Source organism: Pistacia vera, unplaced genomic scaffold (genome assembly GCF_008641045.1).
Source record: "Pistacia vera cultivar Batoury unplaced genomic scaffold, PisVer_v2 Contig593, whole genome shotgun sequence".
Lineage (NCBI taxonomy): Eukaryota > Viridiplantae > Streptophyta > Magnoliopsida > Sapindales > Anacardiaceae > Pistacia > Pistacia vera.
The window spans coordinates 203,990-226,455 of record NW_022196438.1 but is presented as its reverse complement, the minus strand read 5'-3'; the positions used below and the strand labels follow the sequence as shown (position 1 = coordinate 226,455).

At 40.2% G+C, this 22,466-nt stretch overlaps 1 long non-coding RNA gene across 2 annotated transcripts; it reads left to right on the top strand.

Moving 5' to 3' along the window:
- The first annotated feature begins 4,664 nt into the window (after positions 1-4,664).
- LOC116110055 lies at positions 4,665-6,357 on the top strand. Of its 2 annotated transcripts, none has more exons than XR_004124829.1 (3): positions 4,665-4,874; positions 5,698-5,762; positions 6,115-6,357. It is a non-coding gene; the product is annotated as an uncharacterized LOC116110055 (long non-coding RNA). The 2 variants fall into 2 exon arrangements; XR_004124830.1 differs by having other exon boundaries at positions 6,104-6,357.
- Positions 6,358-22,466: the final 16,109 nt, after the last annotated feature.

The following is a 22,466-nucleotide window of genomic DNA, read 5'->3' as shown; positions in this document are numbered from 1 at the left end:
TAGGCACTAATTTGAACTTTTTTAGGAGAATTTTTGTAATATATTGAAATTTAAGGGGTTAATATGTAATTTTTAAAAAATAAAATATTGCTGACATCATCAGTCCAGACCCGTGACCCAGACAACAAAACGATTTGCCCTCCGATCCGGGTTTTAAAATAATGGTAAAAACCATTTGCTCCAAATTAACAAGTTGTTGCACTGACCGCAGTAAATGGACCTGTGGGAAGGGCAGGTCAATTTGAAAGTTGTCGGTGCAATCCTTATAAAAATTAAGCCAAACACAAGACAAGTCAATTAACGTAGTCCCACTTGTTCTATACTATATAGTCCTCATCAGTAAACACACCCATAATGCACACATTATATATGTATATATATATATAGTAATTTTCTAATAAGGACGTTTTTATTTAAATTTTATGAGGACCATGCTTCAATACCATTGGATTTATCATCATTGAACTGAAATGATGTTTTACAAATGAATCTAGTGGTATTTAAGCTTGGTTCTCACAAAATTTAGGTAAGAATGTCTTTATATATATTTTTTAAATTACAAGGACCTAATGAGTATTAAAGCAAACCTTAAAGGGATGCTGTAAAAATTAAGAATATTAGAAGTTGATTATTTGCTTGGTACAGGTAAAGAGAGGCTACTTGCGGTCACTGATGTACCCACCAAGGGCTTGTATATGTTACCCTGGAAGCAAAATTCCAGAGTGGTTTAGCTTTAAAACTACTGGATGTCTGATAGAGCTTCCAGCAGGTTGGCTCAATGATAACTTCGTTGGTTTCACTTTGTGTGCCGTTGCATCTTTTCGAGACTATCAAGAGCTTGGAGCTTTCAAAGTTAGATTTTGTTTGCTTGTTAATGAGGAGATCGTTTCCTCTGGGGATTTGTTTGAATATAATGGGCATGAGGTTATTGAATCCGATCATGTATTCGTTGGATATGATTATGGTATCATGTCCATTGAATGGCTTACACTCAGTTTGAATAGTGAGGGCTACATTGTGTTCTGTGTTGAGCATAGAAGTGAGAATAGCATTGATTTAAGGGAGGTGAAAAAGTCTGGAGTCAGATTGTTGTACCCGAAGATAATTATATAGGAACAGATGCAAAAGTGGACAGAGACCAGAGACTGAAACCTATAAATTGGTCTGCTGATAGCTATTTTCCATTAGGGAGACTAGTAATGGACACTCTCGGAATTTTTGATACCTGGTCCGGACATTCAGAAATGCTCAGGCGAGGAATGAAACAGGCATGGTAAGTTGGATTAAATTAACCAAAAACTTAATAAAAGAAAGTTATTACATATTTATTTTCTCAAGCCTTGTTTTGTATGGTTTGTATGGACTCAACGCATATGCGGGTAATCAGTAAGTAGCTTTCTCATAGTTATGCCCTCAAAAAATTGTTAAATCTTGTAACAACTCTTTCCAGCGTTGGATGCGTCTCATACTCTATTAAACTTTGTTATCTATGAATATATATTACTTTTAGCCATGCATTTTTAGTTTTGATTATGCGTTTTAATCTTGTTATCTGCCTATATGATTCATGGGTGGAGAACTAAACATGTCCCATATGATTTAATTGGTTTATCAGGATTTTGAATAAAGCTCCATGAAAATTACCCAATTGTTATTTTAATATTTTTAACTTGGGAGAAGCCTAATTAATAAATTTCATGTAAATATGACTTTTGTTCAAAAAAGAAAGTGATTATACAATGATCTCCAAGTCATAATGCAGGGAATGATCTTGCATCGTTTTTTACTTGCAGAAATAATGTAGGGCTATGCCAATTATTGTTTTTATTGTTATTATTGATGTAAAATGTTGATTGTATTTTACAGTTATCCGGATGTTTTATACTGAATGGAACTGACGCAGGCTTGCGGATCCTAAAAGGTGAAACTTGGAAGTTGAAATCTTCTTACATAAAAGGTGACTTAAGTTCAGACCCATGAGCTTATTATAGTAGGTTGGAACAAGTTGATAGGATTCCCTTTTACATCCCCATATCCCTTCACTATTAAAATGTAAAAATGACTTGTGCAAATTCTGCACAGCATGTTTCCTGTTGCTTTGGTAGGAAACCTTCCAAGAGGAAATTCAAGGCTTTACACTCCATCATTTATGGGGTTTCTTGTTTGCCTGATCTTGAAGATATGCCAAATCTTGGAACTCTCTATGGCATTCTGTACAGTTGTGGTGGTGTCCTGCATAATAGTTCAATGGTTTCAAGGTAAAGCTTAGTTTTTTGTTGCCTTCTGAAGCTAGCTTTCTGCAATTTATATTGGTCATTATATTTGGTTTGTCTTGTTTTGCATTGCTTTAATTTTCATGTTGATGTGTTGTTACAGCAATCTATTGTAACAAATCCCTGCTATTAATTATCACAAACATTATCAAGCCATGAATCTCCATTTGTTCAATTTTTTCACATGCCTAATCTGAGAGAAAGAGCCAGGGTGAAGACTCGGTATGTAAAACCCATTTTACTATTATTGCCTTAATCAATTAATTCTTTATTTATTTTTGATTGATTTTTGCTCTTGTTAATATTGATCAGTAAGATGCTTGTCAGATGTTAGCCATCAGTGGTGGCTGGACGCCATCGCCAAAGGTGTGTCTAGCAACACTGCCCACTCCATTGGGTAGATCGTCGACCAATTTATCCAATGGATTAGTCATAGTAGTTGAAAGTTGTGGCCACTCTGACTGCTCCATTAGGTAGATTGGCCAAAGATCTTCTCAAAGTGGGCAGTGTCGTCGACCAATTTATCCAATGGATTAGTCGTAACTAATTTAAATAAAATTATAATACATAAAACTTTAAATTATTTTGAAAAGATTTGCATTTAAATTATAATTTATTTTAATTATATGTATATATGTTCTTATAATTATAATATCATTATTATCAACTAAATCAATAATATATTTATTTACATTAAATTAAATCAACTAAATATTATATTTTTTGTGATTACTTTTTACAATGATATATTAAATTAATAATAAATGACTAAGGATATTTTAGTCATCAATTAAATCTCTTTCAATCAATAAAATTGAGAACGTGCTTCAAATAAAAAACATTTGCTCCAAATTAAATTCAATAAATTCTTAAATAAAAGTGTATCACTTCTTAGCACCTTAGGACCTATTAAATGTTCACCAAATCTGGGAGACTAAAATGTTATTTAACACATCGTAACACGTGATGCACACGTGACATGGTCAGGTGATGGATGAACTTCTGCTGCTTTTAAAGCTTCTCTTCGTTAGAACCAGTGAGGTGGCATCTCAATTTTTGCTCTAATCCGACGGCTCTCGTGTGTCGTTTAGTAGCGAGAGAGAAGGCAATGAAAAGCACGGGAAATAGGGTTTAGGCACTGTACTTCCGCGCCAAATTTGGTTGTTTATCGCATTATCAAATCCTAATGCGCAATCTGTGATAAAGAGCCATAGTGAAGAAGAGGACTTGGTATGTAAAACCCCATTATTTACTGTTATTGCCTTTGATCGATTAATTCTTTATTTAATTTGTTTTTTTTTTTTAATTGATTTTTCTTTGTTGTGAATGTTGAATACGCACTGTATAATTCTTAATTTTTAGTAAATATTTTCACTGAGTCCGACCCATTTTTTGAAATCCACAAAGATAAATCAATGAATGAATATGGTAGTTACATGAATAGGCCTCGTAAAATCAATTGCTAGCGAGGAACTATACTAGGGATCAATACTTTTTTAAGTAAAAATCACACTTGAAGTCAAGCAGATGATAAGGATTATAGTTTTATCTTCCTCAGTTTTAGAGTTTTTCAAATCCTGACTGGTCGGTCAATTTATTAGAAGATGTTAAATAAACTCTGTTTTGTTTTAAAAATGGTGATTCAATAGGCTTTCAGATTTATTTCATCTTGTGATGAGATTTTGAATATTTCAATTAACTAGTAATGTTTTTGCCATGTGAATTCTCTTTATGAATCTGTCCAAGATTCGATTCATAAGAACATGATTAGCCAACTAATCATATTATAAAATAAAATAATAGGATTATGGCAAATTGAATTTTTGAAGAAAGATCAATTAACCCCCAGATGATAGAGACAATATGAATTTTTGATGGCCTGGAACATGGGTGCAGGGTGGGTGGTTGAGGGAGTGGCAAATTGAATTTTCAAAGAAGATCAATGGATGATAAGGATCAATTGTATGGATAGTTTTAAGTAACATATTTAAGTTTTTCTCACCTAACCCTTATGAATTATGATTGAGAGTTTTTAAAGTTTTAGGCTGGCTATGTTTTGTTAATGCGAACAAAAATGAAAGCAATAAAACAGAAGGCGGCAAGGTAACTTGTAGGGGGGGAAAAAATGAAAGTAGCTATCATATAGTGGAATATAAAGTCATTACTCAATTATTTGTTGTTTTAGTTTAGCCTTCTTTTGTTAATGAGAAGATCATGTATGTGTAAGATATGATTACAATATCATGTCCTTTGAATTGCTTACACTCAGTTTGAATAGTGAGGGGCACATTCAGTGTTTTTTTTTTTTTTTTTTTTTTTTTTTTTTGCGCATTCAAGGAGGAAAAACATACAGTTCCACAAGGTGAAAAAGTGTGGAGTGAAGTTGTTGTACACCAAAGATAATGATTTTAGAAGAGATGCAATAGTGTACAGAGACCACATATTGAACGCTATTAATTGCTCTGTTGATGACTGTTTGAGCTGCTGTCTAGGTTTCTGCCCGAGACAGAGAAAAATAGATGATTACAAGAGACTAAGTGAAACTTTAGATAGATGTTCCCCACATTCAGAATTATACAAGCAACAAGTGGCAATCCCCTAGTAAGTTGCATTAAATTAAATGTCAGAAATAAAAAAAATAAAACTTATTACATATATATATTTTCTCAAGCCTTGTTTTGTATGGACTTTTGGTGCCTTAACGTTTATGCTGATAACTAGTAAGAATCATTCTCATTGCTATGCATTCTTTCTTCTACAATTAGGTAAGTGGACTCAAACATTGAATTTAATTTATTTATTTTATGAAATCATTACTTGTTAAATCTTCTATTCAACTCTTTTTAGTGGTGTTGGATACTTCTCTTACTCTATTAAGCCTATTTATCTGCAGCTATGTATTACTCTTTGCCACGCATTTTTTGTTTTAATTCATGTTTGGTAGATATAATTAGGAGTAAGACTCATTACGTTCCCTTGACTAGGTGTTATCTTGTTTTTTAATATATTAATTTTTTTCATACTGCCACCAAAAAAAAAAAAAAAAAAAAGTCGTTTTTTATTTTCGACATGTTAAACCTTTTAAAAATTATCATTTAATAGTTGCTTATTGTTATTCCTAAATTATTTCCATGTGGCTTCTAATATGATTTATAGGTGAAGCATTAAACATTTCCTATATTTTTAGATTGGTTTATAACCCACGTAAATCACCTAATTGTTATTAATAATTAAGAAAAAATGGGGAGGCATAATTAATAAATCTCACATGATTATGACTTTTTATTTTTAAAAAATGATTATACAATGAACTCAAGTCATAATGCATGGAAAATGATCTTGCATTATTTACTCCCATGTAGAAATAACATAGGACTATGTTTTTGTTTTTATTATTGATGTAAAATTTTGTTGTATTTTACAGTACATTTCATAGGATTCACACTGAGTGAAACTTGGAGGTTGGAGTCTTCTTACAGAAAAGGTGATGTAAGTCCAAACTCATGAGCTTATTATAGTACGTTGGAACAAGTTGATAGGATTCCCTTTTATGTCCTCATGTCCCTCCCATGGTAGAATGATGGCTGATGGTTGTGCAAATTCAGCACAGAGGAAACCCTCCAGAGGAAATGTACTCCATCATTTCTAGGGTTTCTTGTTTCAGGATATGTCAAATCTTTGAACTTATAGTTGTGGGTGGTAGTGTCCTGCATTATAGTTAAATGGTTTCTGGATAAGGCTCACTTCATATTGCCCTCTGTATTCCTGCCCTGTGTTCTGCAGTTCTTTATTCCTGACTTATTGAAGTGCCCCTTTTTTATGCTATTCAGTTTGCTTTCAGGCTTGGATTGACTCTGGCAAGTAACTTGGGGCGTGGACATATACATTCAGATGGCTGTCATTTTGTAATTTTTTTTTTTCTGGGTTTTCTTCTTGGAATCTTGTTATTATGGCAGAATACAGTCTAATTAGATACGTTAGATGAAGGCTACTGCTAGGTGATCGTTACTGCCAGAGGCTTTGTCTGTTGAGCTTCAACATGGTTAAACTAATATTATTTGGTTATTCTCTTCTATGTGAAACACTGCAGATTTATTCTGGGGTTTTCCTGATGTTTTTGCCTTCTGAGGCTGCTTTTGTTTCTTGTGATGTGTTTGCTTAATTGGTTTGTTTTCTTTTAGTATGGGTACTGATTATCACAAACAATTGATCCTACCCGGAATGAGGTTAAGAAAAATTGAGAGATTAAGAGTTCTTCTCTTAGGAGGAGAGTTAATTATACCTCGGAGTTTCTCAAACAAGACTGCAGTTTCGGCTTCATTCCTGCCAGTTACTAATTTTACCCCCATCATGAGGCCTCTCCCTCTCACATCTCCATGACTGAAATAACATTTCATCAATGTGAGAAAAACTGCTTAATAAAATGGCCACTCTGAAGCATAAGCCAAAGCTGTGCAATTAAGAAACAAGAAAGATGATGAAATGACAATGGTTATTAACTCTTATGCCACATGTTAGATTATACTAGACTCGATAGTTTAGTATTTAATAGTTTAATTATAACATACTACGTCGAGCTAAATTGTGATAAACTCATTAGTCTAGTGCATCCAACTATTTTTGCTTTTGTTATTATTTATTGAGAGCAATTAAGTTAATATACATGATTTTATGGGTATTTCTATCTTTCAAACAATGGTAAATATGGACAGGGCTGTTTTCAAGTCGAGCTAAGCTGAGTTTTTGGCTTAATGAGCTCGGCTCGTGAAATGGGAGGGAGAATCGAGTTTGAGCTAAGCTGAACCGAGCCTCTGATTTTTTGGCTCAGCTCGGCTCTTGAAGGGAGGAGGGAAATTCAAGCGTAGCTCGCGAGCTGGTAAAAAAAAGCAATTTTTTTTTTTTTTTAATAACAGATTTCAATTTTTTTTGTACTGGTTCAGAGAAAATAAAGTGTATGGCTTGTGTTGGACGGTTGGTTTAACATTGAGCTTCATGACTTTGTACTTCGATATATACAATTGTGGTATTTATATGCTTTCTCTTCAATCGTTTATTATTCACTTGGTAATATGACATCACACAATAATCATAGAATAAATAATCTCTGACCTCATTATTGACGAGTGACACTTTCACAAGCAACATCGCATGTGATGTGTGATCGCTGAAGAAGCCAAAAAATGAAGTGTATAAAATATAAATACATTGGGTCCATGTTTCGAATTCAAAATACCCTTTGTCGTTTGCATGCATGTAGAAAAAAATTGGAAGTCAATAAAATGCCTCTATTATATTGTCCTGTTTGGCTTGAAACTAATGCAGGCTCACATTCCAATGACTTGTTTCGTGCAAATTACTCATAGCAGCTTTACAAATGTCATTTCTTTTAGAATAATGCTAGTTTTACTTCCCCTTCTTACTCATTTCTCTTGCTCATTCATGTTGATCTCTGTTCTTACTCCCTTCTCTCTCTTCTTACACCTACCTACCACATGAGTAAGAGAAAAGAGTAAGAAAGGAGAGTAAAGCTAGCATTAAGACACCGAAGGCAACTGAAAAGTTGGCTGAAATTCTTTACTCGTTTTGGTTTTACGGCAAACAGTGGTAGAGTCACATTTTTAGGGATTTCAAAATTGGGGGGACCATTGTCATTTTTGCAAACCTTTTTCTTTAAAACTTTTGTTTAATCCCCCATAATTTGAAAAACCCCTAAAATGCCCCCATGAATTTGAGCCGAGCCTAGTCAGGCTAGAACTCAGCTCGTTTCCTCTCACGAATCGAGCCAAGTCGAGTCGTTAATGAGCTAGACTTGAGCTGAGTCGATCCGGCTCGTGAGTAAACAGTCTTGATATGGTAAATATTTAAGAAACCCTTGGCGTTGGAGGCATTAATGGGATGATACAGAAAAAATATTATCTATGAGTAGACTGTATGTTAAGTCTTCAAAAGGATATCAAGTACAACTGTTGGTGAAATCTAGCAGTTGCTTGTAATTGTCAAGAGCAGGTTGCAGAATGTGCAAATTTAGTGCAACAGCTTGTTGCTTTGTAGGAAACCCTCCCTAGGAAAATCAAGGCATTTTACTCCGATAGACCCTTTCAAATGAAATTTCGAACTTTAGACATTTGGTTTTGATACTCATTTTTTTCTTATCAATTTGAAATGTGAGGATTTAAACTTGTAATCTTTGGTCTTGTAATTATGTTAAGTTGTCATTCTATCTAAAAAATTAAGCTCATAGGTTAATGCCTAATAATTATATTTGAGTTCAATACAAATCTTATTGGAACTTTGTATATGGTATTTTGTAAAGTAGTTCAATGCTTCTTGGACAATGCTTACTTTATGTTGCCTTCAGCAACTTATATCTGGGGCCTATGCTTGGCGGTTCGCTATTCTATTCAAGAATTGGATTATGTTGCTAGACTACTAGTTAATTATATGTGTTAGACAATGGTTAGTGTAGTGTTAGTGTCGCTTGTGTTTGAGTTTTTTGGGCTGTGAAATGTTTTAATTAAAAATAATTTTTCATCCAATCATTTTTTACTATATAATATTGTATGAGAAACGTTGTATAAAAATATTATATGTATAGTATTATGTTTAATAATGTTGTAAGCTGCCATTTTGACTATTCTGTTTTGGTTATTTCTATAACTGATTTTTGTTGAAACTCTAATAGTTGGACTTCTTATCAAAATCGCATTCAATATTATCACAAACATTCTCTAAATGCTATTTGATATATTTTTTTTTTTTTTTTTTTTTTTAAGGTTCGACCAAAGGAGACAAAACACTTGATGAATATGGCCCAAGGAAGTAAGCAAGTGCAAAGTGGATTCCAATGGCCCAAGGTAAATCCAATCCATCAATTGAGTCCAATTCCTTTATTTGGGTTAGTTTAATTATTTGGGATTATTCCCCCCAAAATTGACTAAAGCATCAAGGAATATTCAAAAGGACATGTGGGAAGCATTGACCACAAGGGGAACAAGGAAACATGGGCTGCCACACCTCATACCCAATTTGGCAAAAACAAGGGTGTAAGATTTGGGCGGTTGCTTGTTCGGTTCCGAAATAGCAAGTCACATGGTTTTGACTTTTCCTATGATTTTGTTTAAGGTTATTTCTATGTACAATAATGTTAAACGTACAAAGAAATTTATAAAGACTATTTGTACAAAGTGAGGTGACAGAAGATGAATGGAAGAGTGAATACAGAAAGTCAAACTCATCATATTCAGTCTTTTATTAATCTTCTGACACATAATTTTGTACAAGAAATCTTTGTATAGTTCTTTGTATATGTAGTATTGCCCTTCTATGTAATTGTTTTTGCCTATTCCTTTGTAAGTTTGAATTAGTTTGAACTACAAAATCTCTCTTGACCGCCACATGTAAGGTCTTGATTGATATTTGCTTTTCTTTTGTGCCACATGGATGGCGTAGATTAAATGTTGCTAGGGCAACTTGTAAGGTCTCTTATAAGAGACCGAATTTTCCCTTTGTAATAGTTGGACTTTGATTAATGAATTCAGCTCTTGAGAGAGTTTTCTTGCATCCTTTATCCAATCTTTGCTAAAGGTTGGTGGTGGAATTCCTTGGCTGGTGGTGCGTCATTTAGGCCTTGAGAGTATTAGCATTTGTTACTTATTTTGTGGAATTGAAGTGTTTTAAGTACTTGTTTGGCCGAATTTCCGTAAGGGAGGTTAAAGCTTAGCCGAATGTTCTTGGAGAGTTCTTGTGTAGTTTGCTGTTTGAAGGCTCATATATCACTCTAATTTGTTACAATCGGTTCACAAAGGAAACAATCTCGTTAACTCCAATTTTATTACCTCCTCACTTGCATGAATCTTATAAATCTTATTTTCGGTTCTTTTGCATTGTTACATAAAGGGATCAACGGTTAAAGAAGGAAAATTTTATACATTGTATAATGTTATGCCCAGGGAGATGAAGGGCTGACGTGGGAAAGTCACGTGAAGGGTGACCTACTCCCGTCAGAGGAGGTCGCACACGTCAGGCCTGCCAAGTGATATGGAGCCCACACGCGTCCTTTTTTCTGCAACAAGTTGTGTGATGTCAGCTTGGGAAAAGGGAAAAGGGACGTAAAGCCAGATCACATCCTGACAATCACACCAAACCATGGATTTAGTGATGATTATACGCTTTAGTCTGATATAAAATGAAGAAGACCCCTTCATTAAGGGGATTCGGCCATTCTTTCATACAACAAAAAGAAAGAAATCACTCTCTCTCTCCTGTAATCATTTTTGACTTTCTCATCTTATGTAAGTCAGCTCGCGACCGTGACCTGACACGCACTAACATCAATACAAATCAGTGGACGTAGGATATGCTACCTTAGCATCCGAACCACTTAAAAAACTCCCTTTACATTTATTTCGCTTTCATATATATCTCTTTTTCATGTGTATTGAGCGGCCAATCAACGTTATACACGTGAGAATTCGTTGGTGCTTAAACTGAGCATCAACAGTTTGGCGCTAGAAGGAGGGCTGATTTAGTGTCTACCCTTCATCAGGAGAATCTTTGACCTACTGGTCTTACAGCTACAATGGCCCGCTAATCTGAACCTGAGCAGGGGAACCAGCATGTTGAAGGAGTCCCCCTGGCCCAGAGGGACGCCCCTTCCAACGTACCTCTAATTTCGCAAAATACTGCTGGGAATACCCCAATAGCCCCGCAATTGGACCCTGCCATCAGAAGTTACCTGGAGAGGTTCGACAATACTCTCCAGACGGTCAACCAAAGGCTGGACCATCTGGACCAAGACATGTCATCTACGACAGCCGGAGTGGTACAACCACCAAAAACGCCTGCAGGTCGCGCGAAAGCGCGGCAAAGGGCTATAGCCCATGCCGCGAGCACTGCAGTGCGTAAGCGCAAGGGTAAACAAGTGGCAAAAAATAAGCCTACGGGCTCCCAAGGGCCGGCGAATACTAAAGGTGCCCCAAGCAGGGTATCAGCAAAGCTGAGACTTGGCGAAAGAGTGGACCCCGAGCTGTCCCATGCCACGATGCAGCCAAACCCAAGCAAAAATGTTGGGCATGGTGGTCCTGATCACCAACAGCAGAACGATCCCGATCATTATGCTGGAGGCCCTCACACCTAGCGGGGCGGTTCATACCACCGCGAGGGTCGTGAAAGTGCCCCTCACAACCCATCGTCTTCACACGCCTCTAGTCAGCGTGTGTCAAGTGCAGCCGAAAATACAGGTCGAGGCGAGGAAGAATCCAGTCTCTGGACTGTCCTGAACCGCAACCGAGAAGAGAGGGCTCGCACGGGTGAAAACAACCCCCAATTGGCTCCATTACTGCAAATTGAGGAGCTGCAGCGAGCTCTAGATAGGTTAAAGGAGTAGCAGAACGAACAGGCGCAGGTCGCCTCTACATCCTCATTTTCTCCGGAAGTGCTAGCTGCCCCACTTCCACCAGGGTTCAGAATGCCAGATATGCGGCCGTTTGATGGAAACTATGATCCGCAGGATCATTTATATGAGTTCAACGACCTGATGGAGCTCCACTAGGTTTCAGACCTTGCGAAGTGTTGTTGTTTGGCTGTGACGCTGACTTCTCACGCCAAACGGTGGTTAAGGTCGCTCCCAGCAGGATCGATCAGTTCGTGGCCTCAGATGAGCACGACGTTCTTGCGGCATTTCCAAGCCAACCGGAAATTTTCAATGCCTTTGAGCTACCTCAGCAACATAAGGCAAGAAAGAGACGAACCCCTGCAGTCTTACGTTGATCGCTTCCACAGGGAACTCAACAAGGTGGCTCATGCCCCAAAAGAGTCCATCCGAACTCTTATAATAGCCGGAGTTCGCCCGCAAACCGACCTGTGGAAGGAGCTGCAGGCGGATGACGATATTTCCCTCACCAGATTCTACAACCTGGCTGAAAAATATCTCCGAATAGAGAATTCATTGGCGGCACTTCGTCGTCGCGATCACGGCACCTCTAGCAGTGTGTCAGGTCGGGGAGACAACAGGCGAGCTAATCGCAAAGGAGACAATGACGATCAGCGAAAAGGGAAAAAACCCCGCTACGAGCAGAAAAAGTCATATGCTCTTGTTCCCCATCACGACCGCGACAGGGTCCAATACACTCCGTTGAATGTGTCCATATCTGCGATCCTCGACAAATCCGAGGAAGCCAACCTGCTCGGTGAGCCAGAACCTATGAAAACTCCTGCAACGGCCAGGAACAGCAAGAAATACTGTCATTATCATCGGGATAACGGGCATCACACTGATGAATGCCGAGCTCTAAAGCAGGCTATTGAAGAGCTTATCAAGAAGGGACACTTCAAGGAATACATTGACGACTCCCCTAAAGAAAACCAAGGGGAGCGAAAGAACAAGCGCCGTGGTCGCAGCGGGTACAGCAGTGTGAACCTAATTTTCGGAGGTCCACACCTCGCTGGAAACACGCGAGGGGCGCAGGACAGGTATGCTCGGGAAGCACATCATGACCCGATTAGGGTCATGAGCACATCACAGCGACCTCAAAAAGCCAGGAAGGAAGAACCAATCACCTTCTGCGAGAAGGAGGCAGCTCGCTTGCACCACCCGCACGAGGACGCTCTGGTAATCACACCCCTGATAGGGTGTCACAATGTCTGTAGAATGCTTGTGGACAATGGAAGCGCTGTGAACATTCTGTTCAAGTCCGCTTTCGATAGAATGAACCTGGTCGAGGCCGACCTGAAGCCAGCCTTGATGCCTCTATACGGTTTTACAGGAGATCACCTGATCCCCAGCGGAACAATCCAGCTCCCAGTCACGCTCGGTGACTACGACGAGGTGACTAAGGTTACAGAGTTCCTAGTCGTGGACTGCACGTCGGCCTTCAATGGAATCCTAGGGCGACCTCTACTGAGAACCTTCAAGGCAGTTACTTCCATTTATCATCTCAAGATGAAGTTCCCCACTCCATCGGGGATCGAGGAGGTAAGCAGGTCACATAGCGCGTCACGCGAATGCTATGTAAAGGCGGTCCAAATGGCCGACAAAGGGAAGGGCATTTCGCGGTGCGCACCCCGCCAGGCTATGGCGATCAGCCGGATCGAGCCATAGCCTGGTCCAGCGGAGGATGATATAGATCCACGAATCCAGGAAATTCCCCCCAGCGGCCCGGTTGAGGATCTGTCCGAAGTTTTGGTTGATCCAAAAGAGCCGAGCCGAATGCTAAAGATAGGGAGCCGTCTCAATCCTCAGCTCGCTTTCGAGCTGGTGAACTTTTTGAAGGAGAACATTGATGTGTTCGCCTGGTCGCATGCTGACATGGTCGGGATCAGCCCCGATGTTATTTGCCATTCCCTGAACGTCAGCAGTGAAGCTAAGCCGGTGCGCCAAAAGAGAAGGGCGATGGATCCAGAGCGGTACGCCGCGTTAAAATCAGAAGTGGAGAACCTTCTCCGAAATGGATCTGTTCGCGAGGCTCTCTATCCGACCTGGGTCGCCAACCCGATCCTGGTAAAGAAGCCAAATGGCAAGTGGCGAACCTGCGTAGACTTCATTGACCTGAACAAAGCTTGCCCGAAAGATAGTTTCCCCCTGCCAAGGATTGACCAGCTCGTTGATGCCACCTCAGGGCACGAGCTGTTAAGCTTCATGGATGCATACTAGGGATACAATCAAATCCCAATGTATAAGCTAGATGAGGAGCATACGACCTTCATTACGGATCGGGGGCTATACTGCTACAAAGTAATGCCATTCGGCCTCAAAAATGCGGGTGCGACCTATCAGAGGTTGGTCAACCGAATGTTCTCCGACCAGATCGGGAGGACAATGGAGGTCTATGTAGACGACATGCTGGTTAAGTCCCAGGTCACCTCAGAACATATTAAGCATCTCGCTGAGATGTTTGACATACTCCGACTCTACAGAATGAAGCTGAACCCTCTCAAATGTTCATTCGGGATATCGTCAGGAAAATTCCTGGGGTATATGGTCAACCAGCAGGGCATAGAAGTAAACCCTGAAAAGATTCAGGCTCTGCTCGATATGAAGAGCCCGAACAGCAAAAAGCAGGTCATGAGTTTGAACGGGCGAATAGCGGCACTCAGTCGCTTCATATCAAGGCTAACCGACCACTGTTTACCATTCTTCAATGTTCTGAAGGCCAATAAGAAATTCGAATGGACTTCCGAATGCGAGCAGGCATTCCAGAGTATAAAAGAGCATCTGTGAAAGCCACATCTTCTCTCTAAACCTCTTCCATAGGAAATCCTGCTTATCTACCTGTCCGTGTCTCGGTTCGCGGTCAGTGTAGCTTTAATACGGGAAGAGGGAAAAGCTTAGTGGCCAGTGTATTATGCAAGTAAATGTCTATCGGATGCCGAGATGCAGTATCCGAAAATGGAGCGACTAGCTTTTGCCTTATTGGTCGCGTCTAGAAAGCTACGACCTTACTTCCATGCCCATACGATCAATGTAATGACAAATTACCCCCTAAGGCAGGTCCTCAAGAAACCCAAGGCATCAAGAAAACTGCTGAAATGGGCCATGGAGCTGAGCCAGTTCGACCTGAAGTATACGCCCAGGTCGACCATCAAAGGGCAAGCTGTTGCAGACTTCATCTCGGAATTCTCCTATCTCCTAAGCGAGCAACAGTCTAGCGAAGTCGGGCAAGAAACTATTCGGGACCTATCGACCTGGAGCCTCTACGTCGACGGGTCATCAAACAGGAAAAGAGCCGGTGCCGGTCTTCTCCTGGGAAGCCCTGAGGGGATCCGAATTCATAGAATCCTCCGATTTGGGTTTAAGGCGACCAACAATAAGTCTGAATACGAAGCTCTGCTCGCCGGGTTGTGACTCGCCAAAGAGATGGGTGCAACCGCGATCAGTATTTACAGCGACTCCATGCTGGTCGTCAACCAGATTCTAGAAGAATACCAGGCCAAGGAAGAGAACATGGTCCGCTACCTGAAAGAAGCTAAGGTCTCTCTGGGGTCGTTTAGGCACTTTGAAATCGCTCAGATCCCCAGGGAGAGCAACTCTATAGCGGACGCCTTGGCAAAGATAGCCTCATCATTAGATTCTGAGGCTCCTGATAGTATTCCTGTTCGTTTTGTCGACGCTTCGACTATCAGCTCGACCGAACAGGCTGTGAACGTGGTTCAGCCAGACTCCTGGATGACTCCCATTGTACAGTACCTCAAGGACGGGACCTTGCCTAGCGACAAGGTCAAGGCAAGGATCCTGCGAGTAAGGTCTGCTAGTTTCACACTCATCGGGGATCAGCTATACAGGAGAGGATTCAATGCCCCTCTCCTCCGATGTGTAACCAGTGAAGAAGCAGACTACATCATGAGGGAAATTCATGAAGGGATCTGCGGTAACCACACAGCAGTTCGATCTCTCGCAAACAAGATTGTTCGTCAGGGATATTATTGGCCCCAAATCCAAGAAGGTGCGCACAGCTTTGTCAAGAAGTGCGACAAATGCCAGCGGTTCGCGAACATTTCGCGAACACCATCTCACGAGCTGGTTACTATGTCAAGCCCCTGGCCATTTTCTATGTGGGGGATCGACCTTGTCGGCCCCATGCCAGTTGGAAAGGGAGGGGTCAAGTACGCCGTGGTCGTGGTTGACTATTTTACAAAATAGGTCGAAGCTGAGCCGCTAGCCACGATCATGACCAGGAAGTTAAAATACCTCGTTTTCAAGAACATAGTGTGTCGCTACGGAATTCCTCACACCCTTATCTCAGATAATAGAAAACAATTCGATAATGAGGAGTTCAAGCAGTTCTGCGACGAGCTGGGCATCTATAAAAAATTTGCCTCAGTTGCCAGGCTGCAAGCGAATGGCCAAGTTGAAGCAGTCAATAAGACCATCAAGCACACCCTGAAGGCCAAGCTAGGGGCAGCCAAGGGAAATTGGGCTGACGACCTCCCCGAAGTTCTATGGGCGTACAGGACAACCCCAAGGACCTCCACCTCGGAAACCCCATTTTCATTAGCCTATGGCTGTGAAGCGATGATCCCTGTAGAGGTCGGGACCGGTTCTCTTCGGAGGGACCTGTACAACGAGGACGACAACGAAGCACTTTTGAGAGCAAGTTTGGATCTAATTGAAGAGCGTCGCAGCAAGGCTTCGCTAAGGATAGCAGCCTACCAGCAGCGAGCAAAAAGGTTCTTCGACTCAAAGGTCCGGCGAAGAGACTTCCAGGTCGGAGACCTGGTGCTAAAGGAAGTTCTCCTCGGGACCAGAGAGCCAAGTGCGGGGGTACTAGGGCCTAACTGGGAAGGTCCGTACCGGATCGACAAAGTGATCAGACCGGGGAGCTACCATCTCAAGAGATTGAACGGCTCCAAGGTACCCCGAGCTTGGAACGCCGAGCACCTTCGGCCATACTATCAGTAATCCCAAACTCAGCTCAGTTTTTGATAATTTCTTTTTCAAGCATTACTCTGTTTGCTTAAAACAGTTCGAATGTGTTCTGTTCGCATGTCAAAATTTATATGTAATCGCTCATGTAAATCACAATTGTAAATAGTGCATATTTATAAAAAAGCAAACTTCAATTGCAAAGAAAGTCATATACAAAAAGTCTAAGACTCGGGTACAGTGGGAACAACTCTCTTAACACTAAGGCTGGTCGGGAAGATCCTTCGAGCCAGAGCCACCTCCCTGATCGGGTCCCTGGGCGGTCGCGGCGGCCCGGTCCTCCTCGGCCATGATCCGAAAGGTCGTCTGCCAGAGCTCCAGGAGGTCGGAGAAGTCCAAATCGGGGTTCTTTGCACACAGGGTGTAAATGGATCCGATCACCCAGTCCGCGGCCTTCTCCTCCATCCCCTCAGATTGATTCTGCATTTCCGCAGCCAGTGCAGTAACCCTCTCCCGACTCTCCTGAAGCTCGACCTCAAGGGCTAGCCTTTCTTGTTCGAAGGCCCCTTTATCTTCTTCAGCTCGCTGAGCCCGTTCGAAAGTCGCCCGTATTTCCTGGTCCTTTTCGCCGACCTCCTTGGTGAGCCGGGCGGTTTTCCTTTGAAGCTCTTTGATCTCCTCCGCACGTCGGTCGAGCTCAGCCTTTTGGAAATCCACTGATCGCAAGGCGGCATCCTTTTGGTGCAGATACCTGTCCGCTGCTTCGAACGCTTGTGTTCTTTCAGCTTCGACGGACGCCAAGCTCTGCTTAAGTTTCGCGACCTCCTCTTCCATGTCGCTTGTCCCCTTTGCGTCCCCCAGACGCGTCTTCTCCATGGACATCCTCATCACATGCAATCCCTACGAGCAGAGTACAAGTTAGAAATAGACCGGATTGAAATTTCAAGTATGGCTAATTTACCTTGCTCAGATGCTGAAATGACGTAGCCAACAGGTCGTCACCCGTGTCCGCAAATTCGTCATACGACTCTGATAGCTCGCAATCTAGCAGGCTGTAAACAATTGGTTGCAGGTACTCGGGTAGACTCCCCAACGAGTCTAAAACAGGTGCATCCTTCGCCTTGTTACTAGCACCTGCCTCGCCGACGGGCTCCTTGCCTGACCTCCGGGATCCCTGGCACGACCTCAGAGGTTCTCCCTCAGATTCAGTCTCCGGCCCTTCGGCCTGAATCTGTTTCCTTTTCTTCGACCTCTGGGCTGGAACCTTCCGCTTGGGACGAGCAGTCGGCGCCTGAGCGGCCTGTTTTGACCTGGTTGCCCCTTGCGGGGCGGGGCGGGGCTGAGGAGCTGGGACTGTTCGCACCAGCTGTGCCGGGACGGCACAAGCAGCCTCAGCCTCCCTCTCAATTCTCGATCAAGGAAAGACAAACGGTGCTCGGCGGGACTGCCCAGACTCCTTTGGGGGCATCGTTCCTGCATTCAAGGTCATTAGTAAACGAAACCAATTCACGACCAGAAGGGGACCAAATGTAACTTACCTTCTGGAGGTTCTAAAGACGCCTGGTCGCTGAAAAAACCGTACTTCCGCAAGTTCGCGGTGGTCACAAGCTTTCTCGTGTCGCGACTATCCTCGTCCAGTACCCCGAAGGATACAAGCCTGTCCGGATCAGTGAGTAGCGACTGCTGGGTCGTTCTATTAACTGCAAAACAAAGCAAGTCATTATTTTGGATCAGGCAAGCAGATAATGAACTCAGCGAGAAAACCTACTTGGATCTTGAAAACGGCCATAGCCGTTGTAAAAGAAAAAGAAGAACTTCGTCTCGTAGGCTCCCGCATTGCTGGGATAGCTGTGTATCCCCGCGGCGATGGTAGGTCGCCGAGACAAGTAGTACGAGTCCTTGTCCCTACTCTTCTTAAGGTAGTAGGCGACACCAAGCTCCACCGCCGTCGGCTCTCCCAAGCCGCTCTCGCAGCACGCGATGTACATCGCGACAGCGATGACATACGCGTTNCAATTTATTGGGTAAATTGTGAGTAGAAGAAGTGTTAGGTTCTTCTGATTGAGACGCTTGTAGTAGTTGTCTTTGAGAGTAGATTACGGGTGATTGAAGGTTGGATGATTGTGTGATTTGAGTGGCTATTCTTGATTGAGTTGTAATCTGTAATTGGATTGATCCTTATAGTGCAGTGAGCCTCCATTTTACTTGGAGCTCAACGTGGCCGTAGTTTATTCCTTTGGGATAAACGAACCACGGTAAAATTGGCTGTGTTCTTGGTTCTTGTTTTTCGTTATTGTTTGTGTTATTTCTTAAGTGTTTGCTGGTCGTGGTTGATAAGGAACAGGTTAGATTTGAGTTTGATTGATTCTTAACAAAAAATAATTATTTTCCAAATTAATTAATCTTCATTAAAAACTTTAAAAAAAAAAATACCAAATAAACACTAAATAAAATTCATCAAATTACTAATCGTTAAACTCGATCATATATATGTAAACGCTAAATGAAATTCCTGAAAACAAATCCTTGAAAAGATCATCCACATCTTCTCCATTCCAACTCTATCTCCTCCACTTCAACCCATTGAACCGACTCCATTACCTTATTCATTTTTAATTTTAGCATTTTGATGTTTGTGTATTATAAACTTAAGTAAGAGAAATTCATGGGTTTAGAATATTAGATTTTAGGGTTTGATTAGGCTTTTGTTTTTATTTTATGTTGGATGAGAATAAAAATGCCCAATAAATTAATGGATCAACGTAGATGGTTAGGACAAATTAAAAATAGGGTGGATAGGCAATGGTTCCATTTGAGTATCCGCGATTTAATTGGGGGGCCATGGCGGTGGGTGACTCCACTAATCCTTCACGAGGATTAATCGAGATGCACATAAACTGACTCAAACACTTTGATTACAAGAAGAAGAAAAAGAAGAAGAAGAAGAAGAAAAACAAATGGTAATAAGAATCATTTCATGTTTTGGCGTCACATTTTTCGCTCAAACACTTAATTTAATGTGTTGACATTTACTAAGTGAAACCGCATTAGTGCCTTTGCGCCATTAAGTTTAATGTAGTTTCCAAACTGAGAGGTGGCAATCCATTCCCCAAACTTAGGGTGGAAAAGTGGTATTTAAACCTACAAGTTTTAACCATTATTCCAACGAAATCTAATACTTATTATTTTAATACCAATTCAGCAATTATTAAACCATTAACTTATAATATCTCAAGCACTAGAATTAAATTAATTTTCTGCCTCAATAATGAATCTACCAATGGAGTGGGTGATACGTTGGTACATATAACCTGGTCCTGGTCCTAATTTAATGCGTTTATAAATACACTGTAGATTCTATAAAGATTTAGTGAACGTGCATCTATGGGCTCATCATGCATGAAAACGACAAATTAAATTAGCTACATTATAAAGTACTAATCAAATAACACCACTTGACCAACTTTCTTTTGAGATTCAATGAATTAATAAACTCTCTCGCAACTTCCATCACTTTTCTGACAAGCTTGTATACATTGAATCTTTTTTTCTAGATATATATAGAACCAAACGATACTATATCTTATAAATTATCTTCTGTTTTCTCCCACAGCTCTCTGAAAAATGTTGTCGTTCTTCAATTTCACAGAAGAGTTCTATCTCTGTGTGGCCATCTCACTGCTTCTTTTCTTCTATCTTTTCTTGGTTGTTTTGGAGTCTTCATGGAGCAACAAAGGAGTTCAATATTGGTTGCCTCAAGATTGTTCTTTTCCATCACTTGTACCGTTAGCTTCTGAATCTAACATCTCCAAAATGAGAGATTGACTTTCTTTTTAATATGGCGATTTTGCTTTTGTAGAAAAGGAGATCAAGATCTGGAAATAGGAGGAGATTTGGTGTGCTTAATTTTTAGTTTACAGAGAATTTTGTTTATATTTCTATGTACAAATTCGGGAATTGTTAGCTATTATAAACCCTTGATTAAATTAGCCATATTTATTTATTCTTGATGTTTGTTCATCTTGATTGATTGTTCAAATGAATGGTTATAATTTCGAGGAAATTTTCATTGATGATATAATCATTTTAGGGTTTACTACTTAACTGGAAAAGTATTGGTCGCTGAAGTGGGTAACGATACTCCCTGTAAAACCTGTAGATCTCACGGATCATATTGGGGGTATAACATACCTTCAATTTTCACCCTTTGTGTTTTTCTCCAGGGTTTATGTTCTGAGTCAAGATCTAATGGCCAGTAGTTATTGCATATACGGATATATTCTGCATTATACCATGATCAAATTATTGCCAAATTATATGGCTTCATTTAGGTTCTCTGGTAAATCTGTTACATTAAATACATTAAATAGATACGTTTATATAATTTAATGATCGGTTTTTTTTGATAAAGTCTATAAATCAATTAAATTATGGTATAGGTGATTTTTTGGGTGTCGTCTTTTATAATTGATGAACCTATTTCTAATTTTCAGTAAAATCAATACTATAGTAATTACTATTTGAACAATTATATCAATTATTAGGCATCACTATAGAAATTGCGATTGCACTGTGGACAGAGGCTTATATAATATATTAATATGAGTTATACTAACATCATTGGTGCCGCTTCATGATGTTCCTCTCTCAAGGATGAGATAATAAATCTGAAAATGTAATAGTGTGAGATATTTGGAACAATAATTGAGCTTGTTTAGGGAAAGCCCTTTGCAGTTCTACTAGTTTATTTATTTATTTATTTTTCTCACATAATAATGAGCCCACATGCATGACCGCAATACTATTCTGAACATAGATAATAATTGAAGCAATCCTTCCAGAAGATATACAGCAGGGGCCCTGCCTTCTACCGTGTAAAAAAAAAAAAGGAAATACTCTTTGTTATTGATAAAAATAGATGGTTTCCTCCAATCAAGCAAATAATAAATTTTATGAATATTTTACATTATTTTTGTAGCAATAGACACGTAATACTATATTTTTATTGGTAAAATTAAAACATATTTAAAGAATAATATTATACATATAAAACAAAAAATCTTCCGTATAAAATGACTTCACGAATAAGAATGAATGAAGTTATAAAAAATAAAAATAAGTCTAATAAAGACATATAAAATGACATGACTATGATATGTGCTCACACTAGGGGTGTGCAAAAGAACCGGCCCGAACCGAAACCTATGGCTACCCGGAAACGACCCTTATAGGGTAAGTTTTGGTTCTAGAAATCAAGAACCGACTAGTTTCGGTTTCACCTCTGCAAGAACCATGACTTGGAACCAGAACCAAGATCCGGATATCCAAGTAGAAATCGAGACTAAATTGTAATGTTTATAAACTCTTGGGGGTATGTTACAGTTTTTAGAGGGTTTATTTGTCATTTTTTAAAAAGTGGGGGTAATTGAAAGTAACCCAGGTACTTGGAACCGGAATTGGAACCAATGTTTCAAGTTCCGGTTCTTGGGTTCTAGGAACTGGAATCAATCAGTTCTGGTTCCCGTTCCAAATCCAAGGAACTAACCAGTTCCTGTTCTTTTGAATTTGGGTGGGTACCCAAACTCGCTCACCCCTAGCTCACGCCAAGTTAGCCAAGTTATAATAAGTCTTTAATTATTTTTACTGTTATTGTGTTGATTGTTATTGGAACGAGTCTTGTGTTAGTGGAGTCTAGGTGTCAAGATAATATGTCCCATCATTTAGCTTAGTGGAATTAGTTTAGATGTAAGAAGCCCTCTCTCTCTTTAAAAGTGGCAAGGGGTAATTGAAATTAACTCGGGTACTCGAAATCAAAACTAGAACCAATGTTTTAG